Below are 19,078 nucleotides of genomic sequence, written 5' to 3'. Positions count from 1 at the left end.
GCTTGGCCTTGGGACGCACCTGGTGGAATCAAAACACACACAGTCTGGCTGTCTCAGCAGAGAGCAGGCCTGACAATTCCTAAGAAATTAATTTTTTGCCGAATGAATTGATACCATGAGGAGACGCAGGAATCCCTTAGCATGTCATGCAGTAATGTGGAAAGATCAAAGCGGAAGTGAATACACAGCCACAGCTTAACGGTGGTGGTCCAGGCTCTTGTAGACAGAAGGTGGAGGCCAAGCTCTTTACAAAGAGTGTAGAGATTAATCATGTTGGGCAGCCCCAATGTCCGTCGTAGGAAAGAAGCCAAACTACTGTCGACATCCGAGGTAAGAGCCTGGATCCAAACAGGGATACCATATAATAATTGATTAGAAACTTTTGATGAGTAGATCTGAATAGCTGCAGGGATAAACTGATGTCCTTCTTGGTAGTGGAATCGTGTCACCGCTTGGGATTGGCTTCTTGCTGCAGTAATAGCTGCTTTCCGGTGGTGCGACCAATTGAGATTGTAGTGAAAAAGAAGGCCCAAGTATCTAAAGGACTTAACTTGTTCGACTGGGTTGCAGTCAATTTTCCATGTTTGGCCCTTCCAGGTTTTAGAAAAGATCATAATCTTAGATTTCTCAGAGTTAATGATTAAGTCATTCTGTGAGCAGAAGACAGAGAAGGCAGATAAAAGCTGTTGAAGGCCAATTCTAGTTATGGATAGGAGGACAGCATCGTCCGTGTATAGCAGGAGGGGGACTGGTGAGGAATTCCTTCTGGGTGCAAGATTTTCAGATGTGGATAAATGGGATGGTAAATCTGACATGAACAGATTAAATAAGGCCGGAGCAAGTAGGCAGCCCTGCTTCATTCCTTTAGAGATGGGGAATTTCTCAGACAATTGGCCGCTTTTATCCAGCCTAACTCGGCAAGTGTTCCCCAAGTGGAGTTTCCGTATCAAGAAAAGGAAGTGTTGGTCCATCCCTAGTCTACCAAGTTTATCCCATAGAAGGCTTCTGTTAATAGAATCAAGGGCCCCACGGAGATCCATGAAAGCTGAGTAGAGTTTGCCCTTCAGATGAGTTGAGTACTTTTCCGCCAGGAAGGAAAGAACAATGGCATGGTCCATGGATGAGTGGCCGTGCCAGAACCCAACTTGTGCTTTGCCCGGCAGATTATTTTAATCCATTGGATGTATTAGTTTCAGTGAAATGTAGATATATTTTAGAAGTTAATCCTTTAGTCTTGTTCATATGTTCCATTAGAGTTTGCTCGAATTTTCCCAGTTTCCTCGTCATGCTTTGCTTTACTGAAGGATACAAAATTAAACAATATAGCTGATGAAATAGCATCCAGTTTATTGAAATTCCTAGCTTTTCTTTTAATTCTGCTACCATAAAGGGGGGTTGGTTTTTGTAGGAGTCTCTCATTCTACATATCCCCTTTTCTTTCCATATATAATATTTCTCTGGCTTATCAATTTATGAGAATTTAGGATGTAACCTAGATGGAATCAGTGGAGATATTTCTGGGATTAATTTATTTTTCCATTTATTCCAGATTTTTAGTGTGCTATATAAAAAGGGGTTATCCACCCATTTTATCTCTTACATTCCTTCCACCATATATAAGCTTTTCAAGTAAATCTAATTGTTTCTCTGTTGCTTTCAAACTTTGGATATGTTTTCATGGAATACAATCCAACTGTGAGGATTTTCAAGTTTGATGAAGCATGAGCGAAATGGGAAGATTTACCGGAAGCCCATTGCTTGTCCTGTAATCCTATACAGTGCACATTGTATATTGTTCCCTTATGTTGTTGTTGTTGCAAGCACACAATTTGTATTATGCACATTTTGATTTTGTGAATGCAATACTACTATTATGCACACTAGCTTGTGTTGGAGTGTAATTTTTCAGATATATTCTGCTATTGCAAGGTGCTACTTTGATTGAGTTCAACCTGACTGTTTGGCACTTGCCAGCCTTTTTTAAATTCAACCTCCAGGTACTAGCAGGAGATCTCCTGCTATTACAACTGATCTCCAACCAATAGAGATCAGTTCACCTGGAGAAAATGGCCGCTTTGGCAATTGGACTCTATGGCATTGAAGTCCCTCCCCTCCCCAAACCCCGCCCTCCTCAGGCTACACCCCAAAAACCTCTTGCCGGTGGCGAAGAGGGACCTGGCAACCCTACGACAGTCACAGCACTATAGAGGCATTCCAGGTCTACTATCCAGTTAAAATCATTCTCCTTTCAGTCTAATTTGTTACTTCCTCCAGTCTATCTGCTGGCCTTTTATGTCACAAAATGATAAATGGGGGAGGTGGAGTTAAAACTGTGAAGCAATTTACTAAATCACTGATCTTTTGTTTCATTTTCATTGGGTCTATTTTGTTATTGTGTAATTACAGTAATAAACAATGAAATCAGCAATGGTGATTTTGGCTTGCTACAAAGTAAAAAAAAAGTGTACAATCCTAAGCAGAGTTACTCCCTTCTAAGTCTATTGAAGTCATTGGGTTAGAACAATGCAACTCTGTTTAGGACTGCACTGTAAATGTCCCTCCAGTTGATAATTAAACATCTACTCTTAATCCTTAAAAGAAACTGCCACCCAGGAGAGAACAGAAAGTAAATACAGAAGTAAAAACAAACAAAAAGAAAATCATAGGTTGATCTAGTGCTGAAGGAGATTTATTTCTGTGCAAACCTAGAATAGGCTCTTTCCCTTGCAGACACACATTGTCAGATACTTAACACTATGATATGTAGGGTTGCCAACCTCCAGGTAGTAGCTGGAGATCTTCTGCTATTACAATTGACCTCCAGCCGATAGAGATCAGTTCACCTGGAGAAAATGGCGACTTTGGCAATTGGACTCTATGCCATTGAAGTCCCTCCCCTCCCCAAACCCCACCCTCCTCAGCCTCTGCCCCAAAAACCTCCTGCCGGTGGCGAAGAGGGACCTGGCAACCCTAATGATATGTTAAGTTCTAGTGATATGGAATGTTATGGTGTAGCTCAATCTTCCCAGATCTCAGAAGCTAAGCAGGGTTGGTACTTGAATGGGAGACCACCGAAGAATCTGCAGGTGAAGGCAATGGCAAACCACCTCTGCCTCTTACTTGCCCTGAAAGCCCCTTGCTATGGTTTCCATAAATTGGTTGTGACTTGATGGAACATACACACACATATTAGGTTCTATGTAGAATCTTCTTTTCAACATTAAAAAGCACTATACAACTAACTACAAGTGTGCAGTTCAGCCTGATTGTTTGCTTTCTTAATGAGCATATCCTTCAGTATATTGACATAGCATCCTCCCCCTCTTTCACTATGATAATATCCTACAACATGTCATAAAATATATCACAGTGCTCTCATTGGTAAGTTCTGATCTCATGGTTATAGTGAGCCAAGGATACTGAGAAGATGGATGACAAAGGGACTGGTGAGTACACAAATGTATGAATGAAGACATTTCAGGAATCTACTAGAGATCTTGATCATGTACTTCCTTGACACCTGCCTTTAAAGAGAGAACTTCACAACTTAGTACTGAGAGCTCACATCAGCAATTTGTAAAGGATTTAATAGTATAGGGATGAACAACCTATAAATTTATGCCACAGCTTAACACCATCGTCTGTGTAACAATATTTTTTTTTTGCTTTTATGATGTAATTATTGCATTTTAAATTTGTGAGTCATCTCAAGTAGTTCTTTGAAGAGGTGGCATATACATTCTCTAAAAAAAATAAAAGCAAATAAATAATGTACCTCCAGCAATGCTAGGTTTGTGCAAGGATTGAACATGACCAGTATTTTTAAAAATCAATTCCTATTTACCCATAAATGCATCTTTTGCATTCCTATTATTTTATAGCAACTAAATATTTGCAAATTATTACATATTCTATGACATCATCAGATTCAAATGTGAGTTGGAAAGGATATACGTGGTTCACTAGTGGAATTGTTTGCCAGATGAAAGTTAGGCTCTGCAGCACATGGGGAGTGAAGTGAAATGGATACAATTCAGCCTGTTGGAACCAGACCAAATGAATCTCCTGAAAGATGCAGGCAGAGGCCCCCTGTTTTGCCGGTCATCCCTCCAAAAGTGCTGTGGAACACAGGCAGGATGCTGCTGCTGCTGTCGTTTTGTTTGGGTGCTTCCTAGAGGCACCTGGTTGGCCACTATGTGAACAGACTGCTGGACTGATCCAACAGGGTCTGATCCAGCAGGGCTTTTCTTATGTTCTTAAAGAACATATGAATCCTGTCGTCTACTGCAACAATTATAGCACATGGTTGTTTTTGTATATTTATTGAAAGAAGTGAGTCCAGAAGGAAGTGAGTTCTTTTCTGGAACCTGCTAGCAAAGCCTAGTATTTACTAACCACCCAAAGAAAACATTAATTATTAATTGATGACCAATGTGCCACATCCTCTAGACCCAGTGTGGTGTAGTGGTTAAGAGTGGTGGATTAGTATCAAAGAACCAGGTTCAAATCCCCACTCATGCCATGGAAACTCGCTGGGTGACTTGGGCCAATCACAGTCTCTCAGCCTCACAGGATTGCTGTGAGGATAAAATGGAGGAGAATGATGTAAGCTGCATTGGGACCCCATTGGGGAGAAAGTAGGGGGAATAAATGGATAAAATAAAATAAATAAAATGGTTAGGTGGCCTTGATTTATGAAGGTGAATATAATTTTGGTGGGCTGGTACATTTGTACTTTATTCTAAAACTTTGACCCTTTGCTCTTGCTTATGTCAGAATTATATCAACATTTTTACAGGATGTAGACAAACAGGAGAATCAAGAATAATACATCCAAAGGTTAGAGAATACTCTTTTACCATCCTTATGATTTTACATGCTGCTGCGATTAAAGTTCATTGGGTTTTCGCTGCAAAACTGAAGTACACAGAGTTATACTTGTTGATAAGAAGTTTGATAACAAGTTTATGATTACTGTTTTATGAATTGCATCATACAGGTAACATCCAAAAACTAAAACTCTTTGGAAAGCAGTGAAATTAAAAGCAGTGCAAATAGATTACTTTTTTAAAGAAAAAACTAAGCTGTCGAGAAGCAGTCAAATAAATTCATCAGCATGCTTTGTTTAATTAAAACCTGTGCAATTATGCAGTGTGTTAAAAAATGAATTATATGTTTGGACAGATAAACATTAGCGAATTTGCAAAGCTGAAACAAAAGATAATTTTGTTTTCATTACATCCTAATCCCTATATCAAATTTGTTAAGAGCACAGCATATGTGTCACACAACAGTTTCAATTACATACACTTCAGTTTCATTTTGCCTTCCTACTAGAATATCTATCAGTATCTGTGGAGATACCCTAACACAACTGGATTTACTGTGGTCCACAGGTGCATGAACCATCTTCAGCCTTGCTCCATCTTATATCCTCTTCATCCTCTCCTAGGCACTCATTTTGCTGCAGGTCCCTATCTTGCTGTGGGAGCTGTGGCACAGCGTCGTTAGTCAACTTAGGAAATTGGTGTTATGCCACAAATCATAATAATCATTATAATTAATATGTAATAATTAATAGGCAATATATAATTAATATGGCATTTTTCCCTGAAGGCACATATCATTAAACTAATTCTAGTAAACAGCTGATCAGGCAGAGGATTGAAGACACCGAGCGTCAAGCTGATATATCTAGAACACCAGATTTCATATGCCCACAGAGTGCCAAATATGTGGTCACCCCAGCAGCCTATTTGGTCACATTGGAATCCAATAACATCAGGAAAGCGTTCACCCTTGCCAAGTGTGCGGCACTCCCCTCTGCGGTACTTGAAGGCAAATTCAAGAAGATCCCTTTTATAGAAAGAAAGTGCCCATGCCTGCTCCATGAGGTGGAAACGATCGATCATATGCTCCTACGGTGTATCTTCTACAGGGAGGCTAGAATTAAAATGATTAACCCTCTGCTAGAAAAACTCTCTGGAGAAACGGACAAAACTAAAGTGGACCACTTGTTAGCAGGCAATAATCCCCAGGTCTCGATCAATGTCGCTAGATACTGCATGTTAATATGTAGGGCTCAGAAATTACAGCTGTAATTTTTAATTTTAATTTATTTATTTTAATAACGGTCATACTCTTTTTTGATAATGCTCTTATGGTTTGTTTTCAAATTTGCCTTGACTTTCTTAGTAAGGCTGACGATATCTATTCTTGTATTTTTATAATGCTGGTCAAATGATGGTAATAAATTGAATTGAATTGAAACTAATTCTAGCACTGAAGGAAACAGATTTAGAACAGATTTAGAAAGAAAATGAGTTATTAAAATGTAGAATTCACTGCTAGAGGGCTTTAAAAGGGGATTAGACAGATTCATGGAGGAAAGTTCTATCAGCGGCTATTAGCATTGGTGACTAAAGGGAACTTCCACACTCGGAGGCAGTAAGCCTCTGAATACCAGCACCAGAAGGCAACATCAGTGGGAAGTCTTGGCCTTTCTGCACTCTAGTTAACCCTCCAGAGTAACTAGTTGGCCACTATCTGAAACTTAATGCTGGACTTACCCATGTACCTCTGGTCTGATCCAGCTCTTCTTATGTCATTGTCACTAAAATGGCAAGTACAAAAATACCTCAAATATGCAACACGCATATGTGTAGTTTTAGCCCAGCTCCTTCATCAAATATAGACATTGTAATGCCAATAATGCTTTCCAATAAGGACATTCATTCATTTGCAATGCTGTTAGCAATATTTCATAATTGACTTCTGAATATATTTTTTCTCACCAGTCTATGTATGTGGTCAATTTTGGGTTTAAAATACTTTTTCACATGCACACCCATATATGTTTTCCACTGAAGTCTGTGCTTTTTCCGAGACCCACCCAAATTCCAGTACAAGGCTGGTGAGTGTGCCAAATATCTTGCTCTCCGTGAAATGAATGGAAAATGCCCCTCCCCCTTTCCATTTCTGCATATTCTTGGGAAAATGAAGGAAAGGCCTCCAGAGGAATTTTCTTATACCTGTTGTAACCAGTTGGGAACATGGAAGCTCAGCTATTTAAGTGCTCCCTGTATAAGGAAGCTTGATGTATGAAAATCAAGTGCTGTTTGAAATTGCATAGGATATGTAGAAAGAAACAAAGGAGACAGTTATTATGATTGCAAAATACTTATAAAATAGGAGGAGAATAAGATGCCATGTTTCTTTATTTCATTTCACTACCATGTCCAAAAGACTCTTGAAATCATTGATGTTTTATGAGGGAGGTGAAAACATCAAAGCTCAATAAGGAAAAATATTGAGCATTTTATAATGAAATAATAGCTTTCAGCTGCCACTTCATATCCTTTCTTTAATGAAAAAAGTTAATAGACTTCAGTGTTTTGTGAAAGGCAGGGAACTGTGCTATCTTGCTTGAAGCAAGGATGAAGCAGCAGCTACAGATTGCATTTTCAGAGATCTACACAATATTGTAGATTATACTGATTTTAAACTGGCTTATTTGAAAGAAGCCAGATCCAGTGACATTGATGCTCCAGTTGGTATAAGCAACATGTTCTTGGCATGGTTGGGATTTCTTGAGGGTGTTCAACAGACAAATATCTGTCATAGCTACCGAAACCAGGATAACATCTCTGTCCAGCAGCAACACTTCTCTCAAAAGACATTCTCGTCTGATTGCAGCTCTGTTGACTTTCTTTATAATGAATTTGACTCCTACTTGCACTATATGTCTGTGGACTTACCTATGTCTATGCCCTGTAAATAGGGGAAGGAAAATTAAGAGAAGAAAAACAGGAGGAGCCTGAAGAGGCCAGGGTGGCTCCATAAACAGCTTTTTAAAGATTTGAGAATTTAAAAAGACTCATTTGGAAGTAGAAGGAGGGCCTTATAACCAAAGAGGAATATAAACAAATAACTAGTGCTTTTAGGGAGAGTGTTAGAAAAGCTAAAGATCAGTATGAGCTTAGGCTAGCGAGAAATGCTAAACGCAACAAAAAAAGGTTTTCCTATGATCAGAGTAAGAATAAGAACAAGGGCATGATAAGCCCACTGGGGGTACTGGAAAGTAGGGCTGTTGATTCGGTAAAAACCGAACCGAAAAATACCGAATAAATGCCAATTCAGTAAATTTCTGGTTCGGGTTTACCAAATCAGCAAAATCTCGGAGGTTGGCAAAGCCGAATCTGCCATTCCTGAATATCTGGCTTTTTTAGCAACGTATTTCCTTCCCCCCCCCCCAAAAAAAAGATATTTTATTAATTTTTAAAAAAAGAAAAAAAAGTACATACATTTACAGTCACACAGATTCTAGTCCTTTGGGGAATAGATTTCTTTTTACATCAAATACCTCTTATAAGATTATTTCAGTGTTATACAATATACTTAATAAATCCTGTAGCTATATAATCTAAACGTTATCTGTATTATCGCTATTTATCAAATTTTAGTCTATTCTTTTCATTTAACATATTAGCAACGTAATTCCGTGGCTCCTGCGGGGGCACTTTGGCAAGTAGAGGTCCCAAATTTTCTGGGTAGCTAGAAGGGACTCTCCTTGCAAGAACCCCCATGTTTGGTAAGGTTTGGGTCAGGGGGTACAGAGTTATGGGGTCTGGAAGGGGTTGCCCCATCTTACTTATGAATATAATAATGTGATTATAACATAATTCTCATACCAAGAATGTTGTTGCAAGCATTTATTTGTTGAATTTTTATTTTTAATAAGAGCCTACAACTGTTTAATTGATTACAACTAACCTACAAGTGATGGCTGTAGAACTCCCGCTATAACATCTGATCTCCAGGCAACAGAGATCAGTTCATCTGGAAAAAATGCCCACTTTGGAAGGTGGACTGTATGGCACTATACCCCATTGAACTCCCTCCCCTCACCAAAACCCACTCTCCTCAAGCTCCACCCAGGTATTTCCCAACCTGGAGCTGGCAACCCTAATTGGGGTTACAAGAGTAGCTGGATGCCCACAGTTTCTGACATGGATCTCTTGGTGATACATTGCAGTTATTTATGTGCTTGGCTACTGGATATCTGAAGTATAGGTGACTGAGGTATGTTGGAGGTGTGGATAAAATTAACAGACCCTGACTCCATTTCCATAGGTTCCCTGTGACCCTCATTCATTGAGCCTCAGTCAGCTTCATTCCTATTTCCTTGAATCACAGTCCCCATATGTGAAGGCCAGGCTCCCAGAAGTAACTGTTTGGAGGAGAAAAGGAACCAATGAAACAAAGTTGAATATAACTAGTACTTCACTTTTAATAGGTACTAACCAAGTTGATAAACTTGTACAAGGGGCAAAGGATATTGATATATATGTGAGGAAAAGTTGGTACATATTATTTATGGGTGAGCATGAGGGTTTATGCACATTATACTCATCTGTATACACTCAAGTCATCAACAGATATGCAGAACACATACTTCACAGTGACAGAAAAAGGCTAATGCCTGCAGTCATCCATGGAAAACTGGGATATATTTGCAGAATCAGGATTAGGTCAGCCCTATAACTGTATCTAGTTCAAGATGGAGTCACAGCAGGTTAAAGGCCAAGAGACAGGAAAGAGGGAGTAAGAAAGATTAGGGGAAAGGTTTTTGTGGAGAAAGTATGATCAAACGAAACGTTTACTGAGGTTTCACAACTAGTAAACACACAGACTTAATGCAAGTGGGCAGAAATGATGGAAAATACAGTCAAAGAAGGCAATGTAATGCCAATTAAGCCTTGCACATGGTCTTGAGAGGAGAGAGGCAACCTTTTATACAGTAGTTCTCTCTCTAAAGTGAACCTTCTGGGAGAACAGCAAACAGCTGCCCAGGGAATCCCAATTTCCTCTTTGCCCTCCAAGTGTATAAGCACAAAAAGAAATGACCTAATTATGCCCTTTCCTGATCAACATAAGAGATTTATGCTCATTATTAGTGTTTCAATTATTCAAAGCATGTATTGTTGTGTGCATGAAGAATGAATTGGGATCACACCTACTGGCCACACCCCAAATATCTGTATATACCAACAGACATCTGTAGGAAGTCCCTCACATCATACACATCATACACAAGTGAATGGGACACTGCCAAAATCAGGGCTTGATCATGCATGCAGAACCCATGTGCATACACTTGCACATATGTAGGGATCCCTACAGACTGTCCAGGTTAGGCAGCTGTAGATCTGCTATCCTTTATGTACACAGAGTTATACATAGAGTTAGAAGGACTCCCTATAAAAATCGCTGAGAACTCAATGGTACATGCTTTATCTGACTAGTTAAACATTTTTCCACTGTAGAGCTCTGAACCACTGGAGGTTTGTGTGAATGATGGACTTGGTTTTACAAGGATGCTGGACATTTCTAGTCCACATATTGAAAAAGCAATTAAATACATTCTTATCTTTAGGAATGTGATCAATACTACATTAGAAGGAAATATCTTTGTTAAAGAGCCACCACAGAACTCCACTGAGCTGAACAAAGCTAAAATCCACCCATTAAAGCATTCTGGGAAGCATAGGTTTGCTGTTGGGTCTTAAGTGATATCATTTATTGCGTAATGTTTTGCAATGTTACATTGCCAGAAAACCACCCAAACCCTTCCTTATCAAGCATACACAACTGTTGCAAAATGAAGTTTTGTATGTGTGTGTGCTGCTTATTTATTTACATTCTGTGTTGTCTTATCTTTATTACTTTTCCTTTATGGCCTTGTCTCTGCTCAAAGGTTCAACAGTCTTGAGAAAGTCAAACTTTGATTTCTGAAATGATTGTGCTAAATAATATTCATGTTTGCTGATGAACAGATATATCCTTTGATCAGAAGTAAGAACCACACTGTTGTAATTTAGCAGTCTGTACACAAGCCTATCCTTGAACTCATCTGTTTTGTTGGCTTTTCAGAATGTAAGGAAGGTTGGAAACTGTAATGGTGTTTACTGCGTCATCCACTTTAACAGAACAACAGATATTAGTCATTGCCAAACAATTAACAAGTTTGTGATGGCAATCAAGAAAAAAGAAAGAAAAGAACCTAAACAATATGGCAATATAGACAGATGGAGAGGAAAATCAGCACAGATAGGATGATAGTTAATATTCCATGAATTATTGCAACATCTAAATTCAAGGGATTAATTTGATAAACCAAGTACTAGAAGAATTCTTTTCCACACTATTGCTTGGATCCTGCCTACCTTTTTTGTGGATAGAAGAATTTCTGTCCATGGAGTATGAATTTCCCACCTCCTCCCACTTCAGCCCCAAATGTCCCCTGAAATGCTGCTTATGGGGGATGATGGCCCCCCAGGAATAGTTTGGGGAGTTAGACGTTTGCCACAGGAAGTGAAGTGGAATCAGCAAAAATTACCCCCTTCAATTTGCAGAAATTTTTGGTGGGATCCATATCTAAACCTTGATTTGACAATACAGGAGTATCTGGAATCCCCACCGGCATTGCCTCCATGCAACAATGTGGAGACTGGAAATGCTGAAGTAAATCTGGGGATTTTTATTTTATATGTACTGATAATCTAAGTGACATGAGGAATACAGTTAAGTAACAATCATCTTAAAAATATAACTGGCTCACTGACATTTCATAAAGCAATGTTGGAGGCAGAAGGGATCCATATCCTATCTAGTCCAAATATTACTTCTCCCCATAAAAAGACAGGACCATTCAACCATATGATGATCAGAAGCAAAGGAGGTGAAGGCTTTTGTGCCTCTCACAGGGAGAGAAGTTTTATAGGTATAACTTTCTCACCCCTGCATAGAGAGTTAACTTCTGAGTCCTCGTCTTCTTTTTCATCCCCTATGCCACCCACCAGATCATTAGTGCAACAAAGAGAGATGAGGGTATGGCAATCAGTTACTGATAACAGCAATAGCTCCTGGTGATTCAAGGAAATGAGCCAAGCCTCAGGCTACTACAGTAAGCAAAATAATAATAATAAAATGAAACACCACCCTCCAAATCACCACTAACTAGTTTGTCCTGGTGGAAAATTCCTCCCTGACGCAAAATATAGCAACTGATCACAGCTTGTGAGAAACCCACCAATCAAGTCTTTCTGAGTAAAATTTATGAAGGGTAAGTACCCTGCTACAGTCTAATTCTGGAAAACCCAGTTGCCTTAAAACTGATTGCACATTCCAGAGAAAGGTAAGCACTTTTAACAGGTACGTGCAGTTACACAGTTACTAATCCAAACCCAAACTGAATATACCAATTCTTTAATACAGTAGCTATAACCAATCCAAACTGGGAAATGAATGTCTATAGATGCCTCAGACCCATTGCTAGTCTTAGAACTGGACTGGGAGAAAAGTACTGAAAATGTAGCAAAGTAAAATGCCCATCTACCAGGCCCTCCTTTTTGCAAAAACTATAGATACCTTCCCACTCCCATTTCAGATGGGAATGAATTCACACAGACCCCAATTCTATATTGTTTCTGTCCAGTATCTGTTTTCTTGGGTTGCCAAATGTCTGCTTTTAGCTGTGATGCAAGTGAAACTTCAACTTGCCTATAAAGCTGTGAGAGCTAGCATGGTGTGGTGGTTAAGAGCGGTGGACTCTAATCTGAGGATTCTCCACTCATCCACGTGAAGCCTGCTGGGTGATCTTGGGCCAGTCACAGTTCTCTCAGAACTCTCTCAGCCTACATGGAGGCAGGCAATGGCAAACCACCTCCAAACGTCTCTTGCCTTGAAAACCACAAGGGGTCACCATAACTCAGCTGTGACTTGATGACACTTTATACCACCACCACGAAGCTGTGAACTTTCATCTAAATTACTGGACATTTGGCAGGTAGGATCCCTTGGGCAAGGGGTACAGTCCTTGAAAATGTTATCACAGTTGGGTGGGAAAACAGCAAATGGAAACAAATAAAGAGAAGAAGAAAGAAACTGAACCCATGTAACAACGATAACAGAGAAAATTATTAAAACCAAATTGCTATAAATGCACACATCCCTACTGTTAAACCTCATTGCTTTCAACAAAATTATCTGCCACTGTGGACAAAGGAAAGAAACATATGCCACTTTGATCAGGCACTTGCATTCAGGCATCACAGCAATCTGATTAAGGCTTCTAAAACCTGGAAATCTAAAATCAGACTCTGCAGGTGGTGAGAGGAGGGAGGGGGATGGATCATGATTGCCACTAAAAGTATTGAATTTGTCTGCACCGTGCTCAGACACTGCAGTTGTGCATCAATTCATTACATCTGACTCACATGAGACATACACCAAGGGCACCTGGGGTCAATTTTTCAAAACATCAGTACAGGGTTAGCTCGCACACATCATGACCCACCATTGTCCAGTCATTCTATCCCCCACATTTATGGACTCTTAAAATTATAGCACAATCCTAAACAGAGTTATACTCTTCTAAGCCCGTCAATTCACTGGACTTTACTCACGGTTGTACTATAAAGTAGCCAGACCTCTTCCATCATGCCCAGCTCCAGATCCTCTCAGTTACTTGCTGCCTTTCCTGAGATCAGAGGAACAGGAAGCAGCCAGGCATCCATTCCTCCAACAGGTTTGCAACCAGATTTCAATTTTCCCTAACCACTTTTTAATATTTTATTTATATCTATAATTGAAATGGCTGTAAAGTGATTTGAGGGGCAATGTTTGGCTGCAATCGAGGGACCTGAGTTGTGGTACCTCATATTAGAGTGAAATGAATTTTGCTACTGGTACCTATGACAGATATCATCCAAGCCAGATTACTGTAATATGGGGGATCTATTGAAGATTGTTCAGAAACTTTACCTGGACCATAGCAACCAGATAAGTGCCTGGGAGTAGCCATCAGAAACTTATTTCTTTAATATGGAAGGAATTTCACTGCCCCCCAACTTGTTGGTAACCAAAGAAAGGAACTTTCCTGTGATGGCACCATGGTTTTGGAACTCCATCCTGTCATATTCAATTGGCACTTTTTTAAGTACCAAGAGAATTACATCTCACGTGTCTAATGACATTAAAATAACTACTTCCTTTAGAAACTGAAGTATATTTTACTGGTCAGTGTTTTATTGGAGAGCTTGTTTGGTATAGCAGTTAGAGTGTCAGACTAGTTCTGGGAGGCCCAGGTTCAAATCCTAACTCTGCCATGGGCACTTGCTGGGTGACCTTGGGCCAGTCATACACTCTTGGCCTAACCAACCACACAGGGTTGTTGTGAGGATAAAATGGAGGAGAGAATGATGTAGCTGCTGTTGCTCCCTGTTGGGGAGAAAGGCCGGGTATAAATGAAGAAAATACATAGTTAAATTTCTTCACTGTTTTAATTAGGATTGTTTTATTGTTTTATAATTTTGGAATCTATCTTGAATGTTATGTTTAACGGACAGGCAAGGTGTACATTGCCAAACAAACGAATATTGACTCAGGAGAGTGTTTCTTCACGTACATCAATGCCAGGAACATATCCATAGACTAATTTAAACAAAATGTTAAAGTGCCCCTGGAGTCTCGTAATTCATTCATGATCATTTTTTCATTACGGTTGGCTAGGTACAGAACAGCAGGACAGCAACTTCTAGTACTTGACAGTTCATAGGTTCTAGGAGACTAGAAAGTTTGATTTAACACTTTAATGCACAAACTTGTAGTTAGTACAGAACAAATGTTTGCCTCTTTATACAATTACACATATATATTTGTGCTAGATAGGTTTTCTGTTCTAAAAAGCACTGTAAAAATTACAAGATCTACCTTAGCTTTTCTGGAGTCAAAGAAAACCCATCTTATGCCTAAAACACACAGCCACTTACCGCGGTTTCTGCCCAGGCTCCTCCCTGTTGATTCCCAATTTCCCTGGGTTGATTCCCAGGATCAAATCCTCGCAAATGAACTGCACTTGATTTGCTGCTGGCCGAGCGATGTGTCGACCCAAAACGAACCCGGATTTGCGCTCGAGGAGCCAAAACGTTATCCCTGGCTCGTTCAACTTACCCGAAAGCGGGGTGTGGACACCAGAGGCTGTGGTTGGTCAGTGAGAGTGAATCAACCAATCACCAGGGGCAGGGGGCATTGCTGGATGACCAGGAAGTTCATTGCTCCCGCGTTTTCTGTTTACACGGACGGAGCAGCACACAGTTTCACCATGGGTCATGCATACAGATACTCCCCCGGCCTGGGTTCATTTAATCCTGGCTGGAACGGGGGGGGGAGCCTGGGCAGAAACCGTGGTAAGTGGCCATGCATTTTAGGCCTTAGTTCTAAAATACGTTCTCAGAGTCAGTGTGCAAAACAGTTACGTTCAAAACAGTTAACCAGTCCAACGTATTATTAAGGACCTACAACCAATGCTGGATTGTGACACTTCCCTCGCTGAAGCAAAGGGGGGGGCGTCCCTTTCTTGCTTACAGACAGCCGGCTAAATAAAACAACTTCTCACCCATGATGATAAACTTAACAGGAACATGGACTCTGGCACCAAGGCCTGCAACAAACCAAGGTGCCAACTTTGCCCTCATATAGATTCTAGGAACATCATCTCTGGACCCATCAATGTCAGCCATACTATCTCAGGTTCATACTCCTGCTCATCTTCTAATGTGATTTATGCCATCACATGCCAGCAATGCCCTTCCACAATCTACATTGGACAAACAGGTCAGTCTCTTAGACAAAGATTAAATGGACATAAGTCTGACATCAGAAACCACAATATTCAAAAACCAGTGGGAGATCATTTCAACCTTCTGGACATTCTGTTGCAGATTTAAGAGTAGCAGTTCTCTTACAAAGGAATTTCAAAGGGAGATTGGAAAGAGAAACTGCTGAATTATAGATGATATTCAAACTAAAGTCAATGCATTTACCTGGGCTGAATAATGACCTTGCATTCATGGCTCATTACCAATGCTGATTTCTCCACACCCATCTCTCCCCTGGACATCACAGACTCTTCTGCATATCACACCTAATCCCATCCTGCCTGCTATTTACATTTACATACTGTTAACATTTACATACTAATGCTTGTCTGAATTCACTTTCCTCTACTTAAAGACAGATGGATTCACATTCTAGCTGTATCTGAAGAAGTGAGCTGTGGCTCACAAAAGCTCATACCCTACCAGAAAATATTTTTGTTAGTCTTTAAGGTGCTTCTGGACTCTTGCCCTTTTCTACTACTGCAGACAGACTAACACGGCTACCCACTTTGAGTTAAGTTCTGTTTTTCTTGGCTTGAAACTTGGGCACTGTCTGATACTTTGGAGTTTAGCTTTCTACTTATTACCAGAAGCTACGGGCTATCTGTATCAGCAAAACATCTCTTAAGTAATAAAAGGAAGAAACGGCACTATCAGTAAAATCTCTGCAAACAAACCAACAAACAAAAAAGTTTGGTGCTGCACTGATAATTGTCACATTTACTTGTTTTCTTTGCTTGACTGATCAGATTGAAAAGGTCTGTTGTTAACTTGTTTGAACCAGGATTGAATGCAAATCCTGTATTTTGGATAATTCTGCTCTTCTGCCCAAACCAAAAAAAAAAAAAAAAAAGTACAAGCTTGGGTTTGTGTGCTGGTTGCAAACAGTATATTTCTGGGCTAACCCAGGACAAATTCTAGGGTGCCTGCCTTGACAGTTCTAGAACAATTCTTGTTTTGTTTGTGTTTTGGTCACTAAGATCCATTCTACACACCACAGTGGTAGAATTCTGGACCATATTATTTCAGTCATAATTGTGAATTCTCCCCTGAGTAAAAGCTTTCTGTGGGCAGTAACCCAGCTCATCAAGGCTATGCCAAACATTTCTTCAAGATGTCATGCTCTCCTAGATGGGAGGGCTTTTTTCATGGGGACCATTAAAAAGACTGCCTCCCACTTGCAGGCTGAAAAGGGAATGTCTAATGTTTGGCAGTCTTACTGCCTCGTCATATATTACGTACAGGATGGTTCTTAGAGTCCAAGCCACCAACTTCTGATTTGTCTCTAGGCCTTGTTCACAAAAGCAATACCAGGTCACAGCACATAATCAAAATGATTTCACATATTTAAATTACGGTTGATTAGTGAGCCTTTGGCAACATGCGGAAACAGTGAAAACCCAGGAAAGGTCCAGTTGATTTAATGGGAGAATGTTTAACTCTTCCAATTAAAGCAGTGAGAATTGAGTGCATGAAGGTATTTATTTAACTGCATTCTGTTTTCAGACACATTTCCCCAATAACTAATTTATGAAAATAGACTCTAGCATGGACATTTGTATAAGATTTTATTTGAAATAAAATTGGAATTAAAGCAAATATTAAATAAATATCAACAACACACTGCAAATGGATAATCTATCAAAGATAAATATAGTGTATCTTCATTAGGCATTTAGATTTTGTTGATTTCTGTAACTAACATAACGTAGGTATTAGCTATAAATTTGTTTAAGATGTAGACTGAACAACGGAATAATAATGGTAAGCTAAACCAAGTTGCACCAAATCAACTGGAAATTTTGCAACTCAGATCTTAGCTTTCAGAAGTTTAGAAGTAAATTCATCATGTTTTCTAAGAGAGTACTGTTTTAACCCCCCCAAAAAAAACCTTCTTGCAGAATATTCCCTTCTATGTATAAGTAATAGAGATTTTGAAGTGTTCTGATCAAGTTAAATGCCATAACAAATAAAACTGATTTTTTTAAAGAAAAAAAGATCAGAAAACAGCACCAGAATAAACATTTGGAAACTCTTCAAAAATCATACCACAGAAAAAGTACTTGCAAAGAAAAGTTCTGGGGTTCAACCCCACCACCATTCACAAGCATATCAAAATGTGTCTGAGGTATCATCACATCAGTAGAATGGAGCAGTATAGCTTGTGCTTTTCCATCAGTACTACATACCTTTATACTCTGCAGGCAGAAGCTCACAGGCAGGCTTTCCTTCGAGATATTTTGCGTAACCTTTAAAGGGTTAAGATCATTAGTCAACGCTTTCAATTTCTACACAAAGTTTTTCAACTAGCACGAAAGAGCTATGCAGTCCTTTTTATAATTTCCTCTTACCTGTAAAGGAGCAAGGTTCAAATTCCTTTCTTGAAGTTACTCTCATGACAAGCTGGATGGTCCTTCACCGAAGATCTGTGTTCTTCATGAAATGTATATATGTGTGCTTTTGAAAACCCTCCTTCTCCACCACTCCCACCCAACGTGTTCTTGTGCTCGCTGTCAGTCAAAAACAAGTTAGTAAGAGTCTCAGTTGGAATTACCTGACTGAGGAAATCAGAGGGAGGGGAAGGAATCTGAGAGGAGACTTTGTGATGTCAGCAGTATATCTTAAGGAAACCTACAGCAAAGACCAGGAAACTGTATAATTCCATAGAATTCAACGCCCTGGTTTGAGCTAAGCAAATACCTGCTTTAAAAGAAACCGATGTACTTTTAAAGAGTGTCAGTTAATCTTTGAAGAAACTTGATCAAAGTCCCTTCAAGACTTTGCCCAAATAAACAAGACAAGAAGGCTTTGAATAAACCTAAATATTTTTCTTCTTCAAAAAAAGAGAGACAAAAATTGCCAAACACCTATTTCCATTGAGAAAGTAGCAGGTTCATTTGGAAATAAATATACAGCAGGTTTAGTGTATTGTGCTGTTCTTGTAATAACCACAGTTGGAGCTGATATCCTAGAATATGTGTTGCCAAGCTGATTATTGTGGCTTTCTGATTTCTCATGTGTAGCGTTTCCTTCACTATTTACAAGACATCAAAATTGAACACTGGGAAACACTAAGTAGAAATCAAGAGAGAGAGCTTTGTCTTGCCTTAATGGTTCCAGTATGCTTTAGGCACTATGGGTTTTGATGAGATTTCCAGAAATAAATCACTAAAATATAGAAAGAAAAGGAAAGACATTTCAGAAACTCTAGGATCTTGTTCACTGACACATGTGTCTCCATATACCACAAACCCCCAAGTTATATCAGGATTAGCAAGTAAACATCCAGAAGCAAGTACTTTCTTTGTTTGCTGGAACAGATAACGCTCATGTTGGGAGAGGTTTAATGTGCCTTCTTA

General features: G+C 39.5%; 1 protein-coding gene across 1 annotated transcript in view; it reads right to left on the bottom strand.

Annotated features, from left to right (window-relative positions):
- The window catches only part of KCNJ15 (potassium inwardly rectifying channel subfamily J member 15), a 30,099-nt gene extending 11,972 nt beyond the window's left edge, over window positions 1-18,127 (bottom strand). The window contains exon 1 of the mRNA XM_056858431.1: window positions 18,071-18,127. The gene's annotated coding sequence lies outside the window, so the exon portion shown is untranslated. The remainder of the gene's footprint in view (window positions 1-18,070) is intronic.
- Window positions 18,128-19,078: the final 951 nt, after the last annotated feature.

Source organism: Euleptes europaea, chromosome 12 (genome assembly GCF_029931775.1).
Source record: "Euleptes europaea isolate rEulEur1 chromosome 12, rEulEur1.hap1, whole genome shotgun sequence".
Taxonomy (NCBI): domain Eukaryota; kingdom Metazoa; phylum Chordata; class Lepidosauria; order Squamata; family Sphaerodactylidae; genus Euleptes; species Euleptes europaea.
The sequence above is the reverse complement of the archived record's forward strand: the minus strand, read 5'-3'. Positions and strand labels throughout refer to the sequence as shown.